Genomic DNA, 13,203 nt, shown 5'->3' on the forward strand with positions numbered 1-13,203 from the left:
GTCAGACTAGGAAACACCCAGAGCAGGCGAAGGAAACACACACACCCATGTGAGATGCAGTGAGGGCGGCTCGGGGAGAGCAGGCCCCAGGGCGTGGTGAGTGCAGGGGACAAAATGCAGGCGTTTACTTCATCATATATGCGTGCTCAGCCAATTCGGTCATGTCCGACTCTTTGCGACCCTATGGATTGTAGTTCCTCTGCCCATAGGATTCTCCAGGCAAGAACATTGGAGTGGGTTGCCATTTCCTACTTCAGGGGGGCTTCCCCACTCAGGGCTTGAACCCGCATTTCCTGTCGGGTGCCTTTCCCTTCTCCAGATATATAACAATTTTAAAAATTCAATGCAATGCCGGGAATTGTAGTCCAGCAGAACAGGGCAGGACAGGGAACAACACATTTTTGGGCGGCAGGGCAGAACGCAGAGGTTCCTGTCTTTTCCTGTCTTCCTGGCTGAAGGACATGGGCGCCTGTGCCTATGCCTGCTGGGGCCTGAGCAGAACTGAACCGCCCCACCCTGCTGGCAGAGAAACTCCTCACCAAGAATGGCCCAGCCCTGACCTCTGACCTTCAACTCCAGGACCATGAACTTCAGCTCCATCAGAATCCAGACCGTCAGCCCAGAACCCTGACCCTCAGCCCCAGCAGGACCCAGACCCTTAGCCCTGACCCCTGACCCTCAGCCCTGGAAGGACCATGATCCTTAGCCTTGACCCTTGACCCTCAGCCTCCAAGGACCCAGACCCTCAGTTCCGGAAGGAACTATGATCCTTAGCCCGGACCCCTGACCCCCAGCCTCCAAGGACCCAGACCCTCAGCCCTGGAAGGACCATGATCCTCAGCCCTGACCCCTGACCCTCAGCCCTGGAAAGACCATGATCCTCAGCCCTGACCCCTGACCCTCAGCTACGGAAGGAACCATGATCCTTAGCCCTGACCCCTGACCCTCAGCCTCCAAGGACCCAGACCCTCAGCCCTGAGCTCTAACCCTCAGCCCCATAAAGACCCTGACCTCAGCTCCCACCTGACCCTCTCCCTGCTGGGGACCCAGCTTATCTGGGTGAGTCTCAGCCGTGGATGCTGAACTTTGGCCCCACTCCCTACCCAGCAACCCTAAACCAAGCCTGGCCACAGAGCCCTACCCTAGATACCCAGGCAAAGCCCTGCACCCCCAGTTCCCACCCTCCCTGCAGAACCATCCCCAATCCCACCTGGACAGGGCTCTGAACTTGCACGCCCTCATCACCCAGACCTCACTACCAGGCTCAGATCCTCCTGGGTCCCACTCAGCTCATAGGTGCAGACCCCGCACCTGAACAGGCTCCATGGGCAGAGAACTTCTGAGGGGTCTGCTCCAGGGAACTGATGGTGATCCCAGCCCAAGCCCTCCTGCTTCACAGGCAGGGCATGTGGAGGCTCCCAACTCACCCATCAGCAGCCTCCCACCCAGAGTTTCTCAACTCCTGACCTTCCCAGCACCACTGGCACTAGGGCCTGACTGTTCTCCGGGCACTGTGGTGGGTGGAGCAGCTCCCCGCCCCACCCTCTCGATGCCAGAGTCCACCAGTGTGACAACCACATGTTAGTGGATGTGGCCCAGTACCCCTACCAGGAGAGAACCACTGTCCTAACCCCTTAGGCTCAGCAGGGATCCCAGGACTCAGGGATCCAGTGGAGTATCCCAACATTTCCATTCTCTGCTCAGGGACACAAAGTCACTGCAAGGACAGGGCACAACCCCCTGCCCCCCCCCGGAAAAGAGTCCCAGTGGTCATGCAGAAAGAAAAACGGGTGCCATGAGTCACAGAAAATCAGTTTACAAAAGGTGTTTTATTTAACCAGGTATATCCAAAATATTATCCTTTCAACATGTACTACTTAATAAAGATTGAGATTTTTTACATTCTTTATTCATAAAAAATAATTCAAGACAAGTACACAGATCTAGTTAATTCAAGTAGGAGATACGGTTAGGAAGCCCCACATACAGGAAATGAGATGAATGAAGTGGATGTTCCATTATTGGAAATAAATTATCAGTTGTGTTATGCTACTGTCAAATCGTAAGATTCACAGCACAAGCCAAACCTTGTCACATTCTATATCAAGGCACTGTCTTACACAGAAATTTGGTTATATAGATTGGGGAATAAGCGGACCATCACCAAGGGCTTGGAAATGTTTATTATTCTAATTCAATTATTACTGAATGTAGCCAGGCATAATGCTTCAAGATTTTTTATTATCTTTTTATTATAACAATAATAATACAAGGGAGAGCGTCATAATTAGCAAAAATGATGCTCAAAGCAGCTGGATAAGGATTCAGTGTCACACCACTACATCTCAGCACTTAAGGGCACACAACTCTAGCTTTTCATGTAACGTAATGTTCCATATAGGAAATAGCTGAAAGAAGTCAAAACTGAGAAAAAGCTGAAGTGGGATTCATCAAGGAAGGTGTCTGTGTCTCTAGAGGACCCAGATTCCTGCTTCCCACAGGTGTTGTTACAGTGACACGAATGAAAGTGAAAAGTGTCGGGGGAAAAAAACCAGTTAATTCATAGTACTGTTGAGTAGGTATGCAAATAAAACATGAGAAAATTAAATGCAGAACTTTCATCTTCATATGATTCTCTCTAATCAGGGGAGTAACCCTTCTTCCCAAAAAGCAGCGTTACCTCAAATAGAAGAGAAGACACTGGGTAACAGGAAAAAGGATAATGATCCAAACCTCCCCTTAAACCACATTTCAATCAAGGGCAATAATCACAGCTGGAGAAAATGAACACGAATCTTAGGTTCAGGCAATGATTTATATCACCCAGGTGCTCAAAAGGGATTCACAGTCATTCATCAAATGCTTAGCTTTTGGAAGAAACAGATCATTTCTATTTCCTTCAAGTTCTTATACGGCAACCTTAAGATCTTAAATAAAACAGTATTTGTATACCAATACATGGAAATGCCTGGCCCAGGACTAAACAAGAAAGAAAAATGGACTGGAGTTAGCAGGAAAAGAAGGTTGTAGTACAACAAGTATAAAGTCAAAGCAAGTACTTAATGAATAATGATATGCATTGTTACTTTAATGAATATATTAAAAGCATGAATCTCTGCAAAAAGAATTTAAAGCACCTGATAAAAAGTGCATACAAAATAAGATCATCACCTTATAAAACAATTTTAAGACAGAAAAGAAAAAGGAGACAGCAAAAATGTTGACACTGAGCACATAAAACCTGGCCTTAAGTATGCCTGCACCCAGGGCAGAAGAAGACTCAGGATGGCTTATGTAAATCTTATTGTCAGAAATGAGGAAACTGTATTATCTAGGAAAGAAACTTTTCCCCTCTAACTGTATTCTGAAAAAATTTCAACATCAAAGCACTGCAGAAAGGCCATCAGATGATGGAAAAGATATGTCTGTAACAATCTCACACAAATGTAAAAGATTTACAATTACTTCCTATAGTAAGCTGAAGCTCCAATACTTTGGCCACTTGATGCGAAGAGCCCGCTCATTGGAAAAGACCCCGATGCTGGGAAAGATTGACGGCAGGAGGAGAAAGGGAGCAGAGGATGAGATGGTTTGATAGCATCACTGACTCAATGGACAAGAATCTGAGCAAGTTTGGGGATACAATGAAGGAAGCCTGGCGTGCTGCAGTCCATGCGGTCACAAAGAGTCGGACACCACTTAGTGACTGGACAACAATAAAACAGTAAAACGTGAATAAAAGGTTACAGCAGTTTTGGGAATGCCAGGGTACTGTGGTTTGAAATGCACTAATAAGAGAGAATGGGTCCTTTCCAGCCTTCCTGAAAACTTGACTTTTAATCAGACTAGCTCCAGACTAAGAAAAGGGGCCTAAAGCATACATACACTCCACCTCCTGCCCGCCCCTCGCTCGTGAAGAACCGCCACCAGTCCCTTTCATCCCTTGGGCTGATGGAAGGATTAAAAACCATGGTGGGAAAAAAAGACCTCTCTCCTCAGCCTGATTCTATAAATAAGGAAATTAAGGCAAGGACTTCAACCCAGGGACCCCAAAGTCAGACACCAGTAAAATGCATGGATACTAATGATAAGCTTGTGTCCCTCTCCTGCCTTTCTGAACATCCTGCCCAGAAGGTTCCCAAGCTGAGGCAGTTGGCTCTACCAGGCCCTATGCAATGATCCATGTCCTTCCCAGCCACCTTCCCAAAGACTTGGGAGCACCGAGGATTCAAAGTGGACTATTTTTTTCTCAGATTTAACACAGCTGCTGTTTCTTGCTAAATAAAATATTTTAAAAATAAAAACAACTAAATTCATTTATCCATACACCTATCCTGCTATTAGTTCAGTGAACAAACACCTATAGACTAAGAATGCTGCCTTCATATCAGCAAACCAAGGTTATGGCCATCAAACTATCAGCCACTAGAGGCCCCCCAACCATCTCCTTCCCGACAGTGAGACCTGAGGGAACTCAGGATGGTTCTGGCCCCAGATGGCTAAGGTGGGATGATTCCACATCAAAAGAACAATGTCAGTGAGCCCAGATTCTTGCAGCTTCCCATACATAGAAAAATGTGAAATTCCTTAACTTAAGAGGTTTGGTTTCCTTTAATCAACAGTCATCTTTTGATGTTCCCACTACTTGGCTTTTGCTGCACAAACCCTTCTACATCCTGGGTCCTCCCTTACCCTTGGGAGTAGTTTCTCAGAGTGATCGGGGAGACTGTCTTCTTGGCTTTCAGTCCTCAGAAAATTAGCCGAATAAAACATAATACTCAATTTCTAGGCTGTGCATTTTTTTTCAGTTGACAGCTTGAGCATCTTACACCTCAGCCTCTGTGCTAAGCAGTGAAGAAACTACAAATAAAACACATCCTTGACTTTCTAATTAGAAGGCAAATGACAGTGTTTCCCTCTCCCAATTTAAACAGTTGAAATGTGTACTGCACGTTAAGAACACACCTTTCAAACACTATTAGGATGTACAACTTGTCTCCTGCAAACCCGTCGACAGCCTGGGCCTCAAATACAGGGTCACCCGACTACGGCCACCTTCCTGAGGACAGTGGGCGTTCGGCTCTGTTCCCACAGCCAGCAGGGGCTGTCCCGACCGTTTTCAAAGCTACAGAGGCACTGAGGCAGCCACTGAAGGGGAAAAGCAGGTCGTGCAGGACTCCTCATGACCACGGTTTTCTCCTTTGGTGTGAAGCAGTTTTTAATTTCACTAAAGACTTTGTATAAGAAACTAATCTTCATGGTAAAAAATAAAATCTACATTTAGGCAGCCACTTACCCCAAAAAAGCTAAGAAAATGAACCAAAAAATATGAACAAAGCTGATTTTAAATAACCAGAGAGGATAAAGTAATAAATGACCAGTGGAAAGTATTAATAATAAAAAAGCAACACTACCCACACAAAAAAAGATACAATGGCACAAAAGCATAGTACCAAGTACTTGGCATGGCTTCAGTTATTCATTTTATAATGTGTAAGGCTTCTTTTTAAATGCATTCACATTACACTAGGCTTGCTATCACAAGATTAATGTTGTACAGTTCTAATTAAAATCCACCCCAAGGCCAACCTCTCAACAACAAACACTGAAGTTGATCAATAGAAGGAAGTGAAGAGAAAATATATTTTTAAAATATGCCATTTTCTCACTTACCAAATGGTCAATTTCGACTCCCCAGTTTCTGAGAAAGCCAAACCCATACATCTGCCATGAGGCATCTCTTGTCTATCCACATATACGGTTACTGTCTCACACTGAGTCTGCTCATAAAGAGATATCACCCAGTTTCAAACATGGTTCTGAAGTAACGGCCTATGTTCTAGGGAATGACTGTCCAGGTAGAAGAGTTCATGTGCTAATCCCACACCAAGTAAGTACCCAGTGTTCACAGTTGTCTGCTGCATCTGAGAACTTTCTGGAAGAAAAAGAACAGGTCTGTGTGCCGTGTGCCTCAGTGCCATTCCAGGGGCCAGAAGGAAACAGGCCAGGACACTGTCCTAGTCATGCTAGTGTCAAACGACTGGGCTGGGAGAGGGAGAGTTTTCGTTTCTTTTCTTTTTTAACATAATTACCTGAAGTTAAACACTGATGAAGTCATTTGAAACTTACTGATATTTTCCCATAGTTTAAGCCATGTATTAAATAAAGACTTGATAAAAACTATATTAAAGCCACAAAGGGAAAGATCGGGAGCTGGACTTGGCTCTTTATGAAGCTGCATTGTTGATAAAATCCACCAAGAGTGGACACCTTGAAGAGTCTGAAATGAGCTGTGAAAACAGACTCTATCCTTCCCCTAGTACTTCATCTAAAGCAAATACAGTGCTGTCCACTTAACTGACAATCAACAGATTTAAGATCCCTTGAAGTCGTCACTCCACAACTATGATGATGAATTTAGCATGAGAGGAAGGGAGCCCCTGCCTCTCGCTGAGAAGGCCCAGCACAAAACTGACATGAGAAATGAGATGTGACCCAGCCCAAGCTGAGCTCCCCCACACCAGGAAGGCAGCAGAGGACAGGGAGGAGGAGCTGTTCCTGCCTGTGTGGCCCTGCTGCAAACTTCCCCGTGGGTCCACACACTGAACTCTGACTACACAATCGTAACAAAGTGACCTCAAGCATTATCACTGCTACACGGGCTAGTCCATAAGTCACAGGCCCCACAATGGACTTGGGCTAATACAACAGTACTTCCCCTACACACACGCACGCACGCACGCTTTAAAGTCCATGAAGCCATCTCCATCTTCCCCTGACCTCCCTGGCTGAAGAACTGTAAAGGGGGCACCTGGGACCAGGAGGAGCCAGGCAAAAGGACACTTACAGATCCTAAGAGCTGAGGGCCTATCTGCACAACAGAAATGCCTTGGGATGTTAGCAGAGAAAGTGCTGCCCTACATCTATTACCTCCCAGTAATTCCAAATTAAAGACCCACAGTGCTGTGGGCAGGGGATCAGAAAGTGTGCAGGCCACAAGTCAGCACCCTCTACACCACTGTTGCCTGCGTGAACTGTGAGCTGAGGACCGGGGGGCAGCCGAGGCAGTCACTGACCAGGGTTGTGTGCGCTCTTTCACAGTCAACTAAGAACATGTTGTTTTTGTTGCTTCAGAAGAAGGGTCTCCCCGGTTCATTTGGGGCCCTGCTGCTGCTCAAGAAGAGCTGAGTGCCCTGGGAGAGACCACAAGGAGAGACAATGTTTAGGGCAGCCATTGAGGGCCACAGAGAGGAGCACACATCTAGCTCTGAGCACAGAGGGAGCCCCTGAAGAGCTTTCTGCAGCAGACAAAAACATTTTGGTTTTCAGGCTCAGGCCAGTGCGGCTGCCTTGTGGAAGAGCCCTCGGGGGACAGAGACAAAGCAGAAAGCACAGGCAGGGGGTTGTGGCAGTGGGCCAGCTCCAGTCACCAGTCGGAGGACCTGCAGGGTGGTAGAAAGTAAGTCATCTCTCTGTGTTCCAGTTTCTAACATGATCTGTCAACCAGGGATAGTACAATATCCACCTCGGTGATTTGAGAATTCACTGAGTATTTACAACATGTTTCGAGAACAATGGCTGGTATATGCTAGGAGCTAAATCATCTCACTATGACGAGTGTAACACTATCATCACCTGCCTCATGGTATTCTCATTAGAACACACAGATCAAGTTAATTCATGTAATGCCCTTAACGAAGTACCTGGCACATAATAAATTCTCAATAAATGTCAGCTCTTACTGTTATCATCACAGCTGATTCCCAGTTGGCGGTGGCAATAACTGAAGAGCAGGACAGGGTTGCTATGAACAGCTACAGAGGTTTCATTTGGCAAGTTAAGTTTGCAGTTTCTGTGAAACATCTAAATGTCAAGGTCAAGTAAGTAGCTGGACACATAAATCCAAAGCTCAGAGGAGAAGTCTGGACTAGAAGTATGAATTTAAGAGTCAGCTACATCAAGATGAGTTAACTACAAAAAAAACAGTGAGTCCATGAGGGAGAGAATGAAGATGAAGGAGAAAAAAGGGTCCACTGACAAACCCTACAGAACTGCAACACTGAGGCCACACCAAGCGGAGGAGCTGAAACCGAGAAAGAAGAGGCAAGAGGAGGAGGGGACCAACAAGGGGTGGAGTCTTACCAACGGAGCAAGAAGGTCTGCTGGGAGTTCAGGCTGGATGAAGGCACTGGGTGGGGCCCCATGGAGGTCAGGCCAGTGGTTCTGATGAGGGCATTTTTATTAACAGCATCTTATGTATTCACTTCAACTCTACTTAACTTCCATTTACAACACTATCTATAAAAGAACATGTGTTCCAAAGGCAATGTGCAGTAAAGTCAGTAGACTGAAGTCCATTCCAGTGAGGTCTGGAGTAAATCCCTGAGAGATCAGGGTGTCTGATCTCTCCTCAAGTAAAATGGCAAGGCTCGACCAGATTCCCAAACACAGGTCATGAGTTCCCCCAGACATCTAAAACCCATGAATCAAAGTCCATAAGCTATTTCTCTATATTTAAAACATGTACTGATCACATCTCAGTCTTTTGGCTAAGAAGAAGTATGTGGATGAAAACTACTTCCTGCCTAATACATCAGTCAACAAATGGCTTGCAGCCATCAAGCCAGCAGCCACTGCAGCCACCACCCCCAGATGGAGAAAAGCAGGGTATCAGCCCTAGATAGTTAAGGTGCATGCTGAAGGAACGACTTCAATAAGCCCAGACTCTGCCATCTTCCCAATCAGAGAAAAGTGCTGAATTCATTAACTTAATTAACAGTAATCCTTTGATGGTCCGACCACCTGGTTTTTGTTGCAAAAACCCCTCTATATCTACTCCTCTCTTCCTCTTTGGAGTAGTCCCTCAACATTATCTGAGAGGCTGTCTTCTAGATCTAAGTCCTCAGTTTTGTTCACCAAATAAATCATAATTCTCAAATTATAGGCTTTGCATTTTTTTTTCAGTCTACAAATGTAAAACATATACTGAGAGCTATGCATCTCCCTAAGATTAAGACTCTTGAGAGTCCCTTGGACAGCAAGGAGATCAAACCTGTCAATCCTAAAGGAAATCAGTCCCAAATATTCATGGGAAGGACTGATGCTGAAGCTCCAATACTTTGGCCACCGGATGCAAAGAGCTGACTCACTGGAAAAGACCCTGATGCTGGGAAAGACTGAAGGCAGGAGGAGAAGAGAGCAACAGAGAATGAGATGTTTGGATGGCATCACCGACACAATAGACATGAGTTTGAATAAGCTCCAGGACTTGGTGATGGACAGGGAAGCCTGGTATGCTGCAGTCCATGGGGTCGCAAAGAGTCAGACACAAGGAACTGAACCGAAGATTAAGTTACAGAAACTACACTGTCACATTTCTTTGTTTTACATTGAAATTGTAACTGGGTGTGGTAATACCTGTAAATGTCGGAAGCAGAAGAGCTTAAGAAGGGGGGACTCCGGTGTCTGAACGCACACTCCATCACTCACTCCTCAGCCGTGACTTTACAGACAGCTTTGTCATTATACCACTCAGAGTCTCCGCTTCCCCATCTGTAAGATCTTGGCAGGAACTCCCTGCCGGCCTTCCTCTTCCCTCTTGACTATTCTTTCACTGTCTCCTTTGCTGGTTCTTCCACCTTGGCCGGACCTGGAATGTTTGCATTCACTGTGCTCATTATTAAGTATCTACCTAACAAGTAAGAACTATTAATACCATCATCTTCCAGACTAAGCAAAGTGAAGTGAGAGTCACTCAGCTGTGTCTGACTCTTTGCAACCCCATGGACTATACAGTCTGTAGAATTCTCTAGCCCAGAATACTGGAGTGGGAAGCCTTTCCCTTCTCCAGGGGATCTTCCCAACCCAGGGATCAAACCCAGGTCTCCCGCACTGCAGGCAGATTCTTAACCAGCTGAGCCGCAAGAGAAGCCCAAGAATACTGGGGTGGGTAGCCTATCCCTTCTCTAGGGGATCTTCCCGACTCAGGAATCAAACCGGGGTCTCCTGCAATCTAGGCAGATTCTTTACCAACTGAGCTATTTGACTAAGCAAAAGTTCCTAGCTATTAATAAGATCACAGTCATTTCTGGGGACAATGAAGAGAAATAACTAAAAGAATATAATGGTGAAAACCATGGTGGCCGCCAGTCCACCAGTGACCCCCAGTGCAGAAACTCCTCTTCCGGGTGCCTGAAATACATCCACCATCCTATCATATGACATTCAGCATCATCCCTGAATTAAATCTAGTGGGTGTAGCTTTGCCCCTCCTGCCCCCAACTGTAACCTCCTGGAGGGCAGCAACTCTTGAGCTAATCTCTTGGAATTCAGCCATCTTACTCCTAAAATCCACTCCTAAATTTCTCTTTAAAAATCAAAGATTCTAACCTTTTGTTTCTGCAAATACTTTTAAGGTCTCCACTGCTCATTCTTTCAAGGACCTTCCCCTCCAACGCTTGACGCACATGCTTTATTTCAGCTCAAGCACAATCCTAGATTCCCAAACGTGGGAATCTTTCCCCACACAGATACATTCTCGGAGCTTTCTAGCTTTAAAAAATCCAACTGCTGAGAACTTTTTATTTTATTTTGGGAGGATAGTTACACCTGAATTAAAACTTCCTTTCAAAATTTCTAAAGGGTAATACAATTAAAAAACAAAAACAAAAACAAAAACCTTTCTCTCAGCTAAGACACAAAGCATATGTGGGTTAGAGGTTTCTCTTCCCATCCTCCTCATTAAGGCCTCATGACACAACACTGAGGAAGGGGAACCGAACAGCTATGCCCCTGCGGAAGATTCAAATACTTTGGTGATTACCACATGATAAGCAACAAGTGAAAAAGTAAAATAGGACAGGGACTATCACAGACTGCTTACACTAAATAAACCTACTACAGTCTATGATTATAACAGGCTGGCACATAAACTGAGATAAAAGTGAAAACAGCCTTGAAAGATGCCACTATTTGGGCACAATGGAAGCTAGGAAAAAAACTACCTCTAATTGAGGAGAAGTTTCATCAGGGAAGAATCAAGAATTTCAGGGAGAAATTCTGGGGACAAAGAGGATAAATAATGAAAATAATATAATGGTGAAAACTACGGTGGCCAGTTTTATTGATAGCTGACGTGTGTTAATTTTAGCTGCAAGAGTCCAAGGTGAGATAGGAAATAAGAAAAGCAGCCAAGGGACACCCACCACCCAAGCCCAGATACCCATGTGGGGACTCAGCACTGTGAAACTCAATGAAATCCAGTCCCTGCCCAGAGCTGCTCCCTGTGTCATCAGAGAGGATGGGTGGAACACATGAAGGTCAATGTTACAAGAGATACGCTATAATGAAGGCCAACGAAGTGCAATGGGGCAGAGCTGAGTGAATCTTGACTGAATGACTGATCCTGACAACATAAAGTCAGTGTAAGAGCTTAAGGAGATAGTGCAACAGTGAAGGAAAAAAAGCAAGAGAAAGACCTTAACCATGAGCCAAAGGATGGAGAACTTACTGACAAGAAACATATTGACAAGCAAGTCCAGATGATGACATGGAAGCAAATGTCCATCAATAGATAAATGGATAAGCAAAATGTAGTATATGCATATGATGAAATGTTACTCAGTCTTAGACATTAAGGAAATTCTGACACATGTTCTAACTTGGATGAGCATTGAGGACACTATGCTAGGGACACAAAGCTAGTCCCCAAAAGACAAGTGCTATACAATTCCTTATTTGAGCTATTTAGGTTGGTCAAAGAGAGAGGAAGTGAATGGCGGTTGACAGGGGCTTCAGGGAGAATATTGTTTAACAGGTATAGAGTTTCAATTTTACAGAAAGAAGAAAGTTATAAAGATGGATGGTGGTCACAGTTGCACGACATTATAAGTGTATTTAATATCACCGAACTGTACCTTAAAAATGATTAAGATGGTAAATATTTATGTGTATTTTTAATATTTTTTTAAATATCCCAATAACAAACACTTTATAATAATCTAGGACAAAACTAAACCACGGTTCTAGACATATAGTAGAGACGTTCAGATCTGTATGGAAATTTCAAGGGGGATAAATCAAATTATACTGCCTAGGTAAGGAAAAGGTCTTAATGACGTCTAACAGATTAGAATTAACATATTCAATAGATACAAGTGCTCTATATTTGACACTTGCTATCTAACTTCATAATATGTAGCCTTTTCAAAAATGAAGATTTGTTTCTACACACACACATACACATACTAGAATGGGCTTTAGGAATAAAGAATAAAGGGAACAAATCCTTCAAGGCCACAATGGCAGTCCAGGGCAGCAGCAGTTAGAAGGACAGCTCAGGAGTCAGATGGCCAGAAGTACAGTCTGGGTCACCCTCCTGAGCTCAGAGACCTGCCTGAGCTTCTGTGACAAAGGATTGCTGGGAAGATTAAATGAACATACACAAAGTACTTTAATTACCTGCTTGTCACACAGTTATAGTTGCTCAGTAAATGCTAGATATTGCTGTTGTAATGTTATTTACATTGCACCCATTAAGCAATTTAAAAACTTGAATAAAGTAAATTATTTTAAAAAATGTAAAAATAATCATTCACTCTGACTTCAATGGGAAAGTCAGGGACAAAGAATCATGAGGCATGGGGAGTAAAACTTATCTCTGAATAAAATGAAAGTCTATCAAAATCTTGGCCAATTCCTGCTGAATGGCCCTAGCATGTTAATAAACCACTGGGCAGAGAAGAGGCAAGGATCAGGAAGTGACTTCTACATCACTAAGAGCCCACTGTGAGCCTTCTTCCACATTCAAAGCCTCTTCCTAGTGCATAAATGATTAAACCAAGATTCAAAGAGTTTAAGTTAAGCTTATCAAAAAAATATCAGGCTATTAGTGACAGAGCTATGATTTGATATCTAACTCCAAGGCCTACACTTTCTCCACCAAACTGTGTTGCCAGGATAACAATAGTAATTTCCACTCCATACTGAAGCTGCTTTGGAATAGGAAGGGAAAGCTGTAAGGTCAACTGTGGCTGTTCTCAAGGACTCCAGAATGTTTAGAGGAAATAACCAATGACAAAACTCAAATTTAATGTTAACATGACAGAACTATAGGTTAGGAAGAGCTGTGGCAACACTCTGGGTACTCAACACTGGTGTGGCTGTAAGTGACACACACACTCAATACCAGTTCCCCTTTCCAAA

At 44.3% G+C, this 13,203-nt stretch overlaps 1 protein-coding gene across 4 annotated transcripts in view; it reads right to left on the bottom strand.

Annotated features, from left to right (window-relative positions):
* Nucleotides 1–13,203, bottom strand: part of TULP4 (TUB like protein 4) — a 223,062-nt gene that overhangs the window by 170,372 nt on the left and 39,487 nt on the right. Inside the window, exon 1 of one of the 4 annotated variants that reach the window (XM_044924041.1) lies at nt 1,211–1,355. The exons of the other annotated variants lie outside the window; for them this stretch is intronic. The gene's annotated coding sequence lies outside the window, so the exon portion shown is untranslated. Of the gene's footprint in view, nt 1–1,210; nt 1,356–13,203 lie in introns of those variants that run through there. 4 annotated transcript variants of the gene reach the window in all.

Source organism: Bubalus bubalis, chromosome 10 (assembly GCF_019923935.1).
Source record: "Bubalus bubalis isolate 160015118507 breed Murrah chromosome 10, NDDB_SH_1, whole genome shotgun sequence".
In the NCBI taxonomy this organism is placed as follows: domain Eukaryota; kingdom Metazoa; phylum Chordata; class Mammalia; order Artiodactyla; family Bovidae; genus Bubalus; species Bubalus bubalis.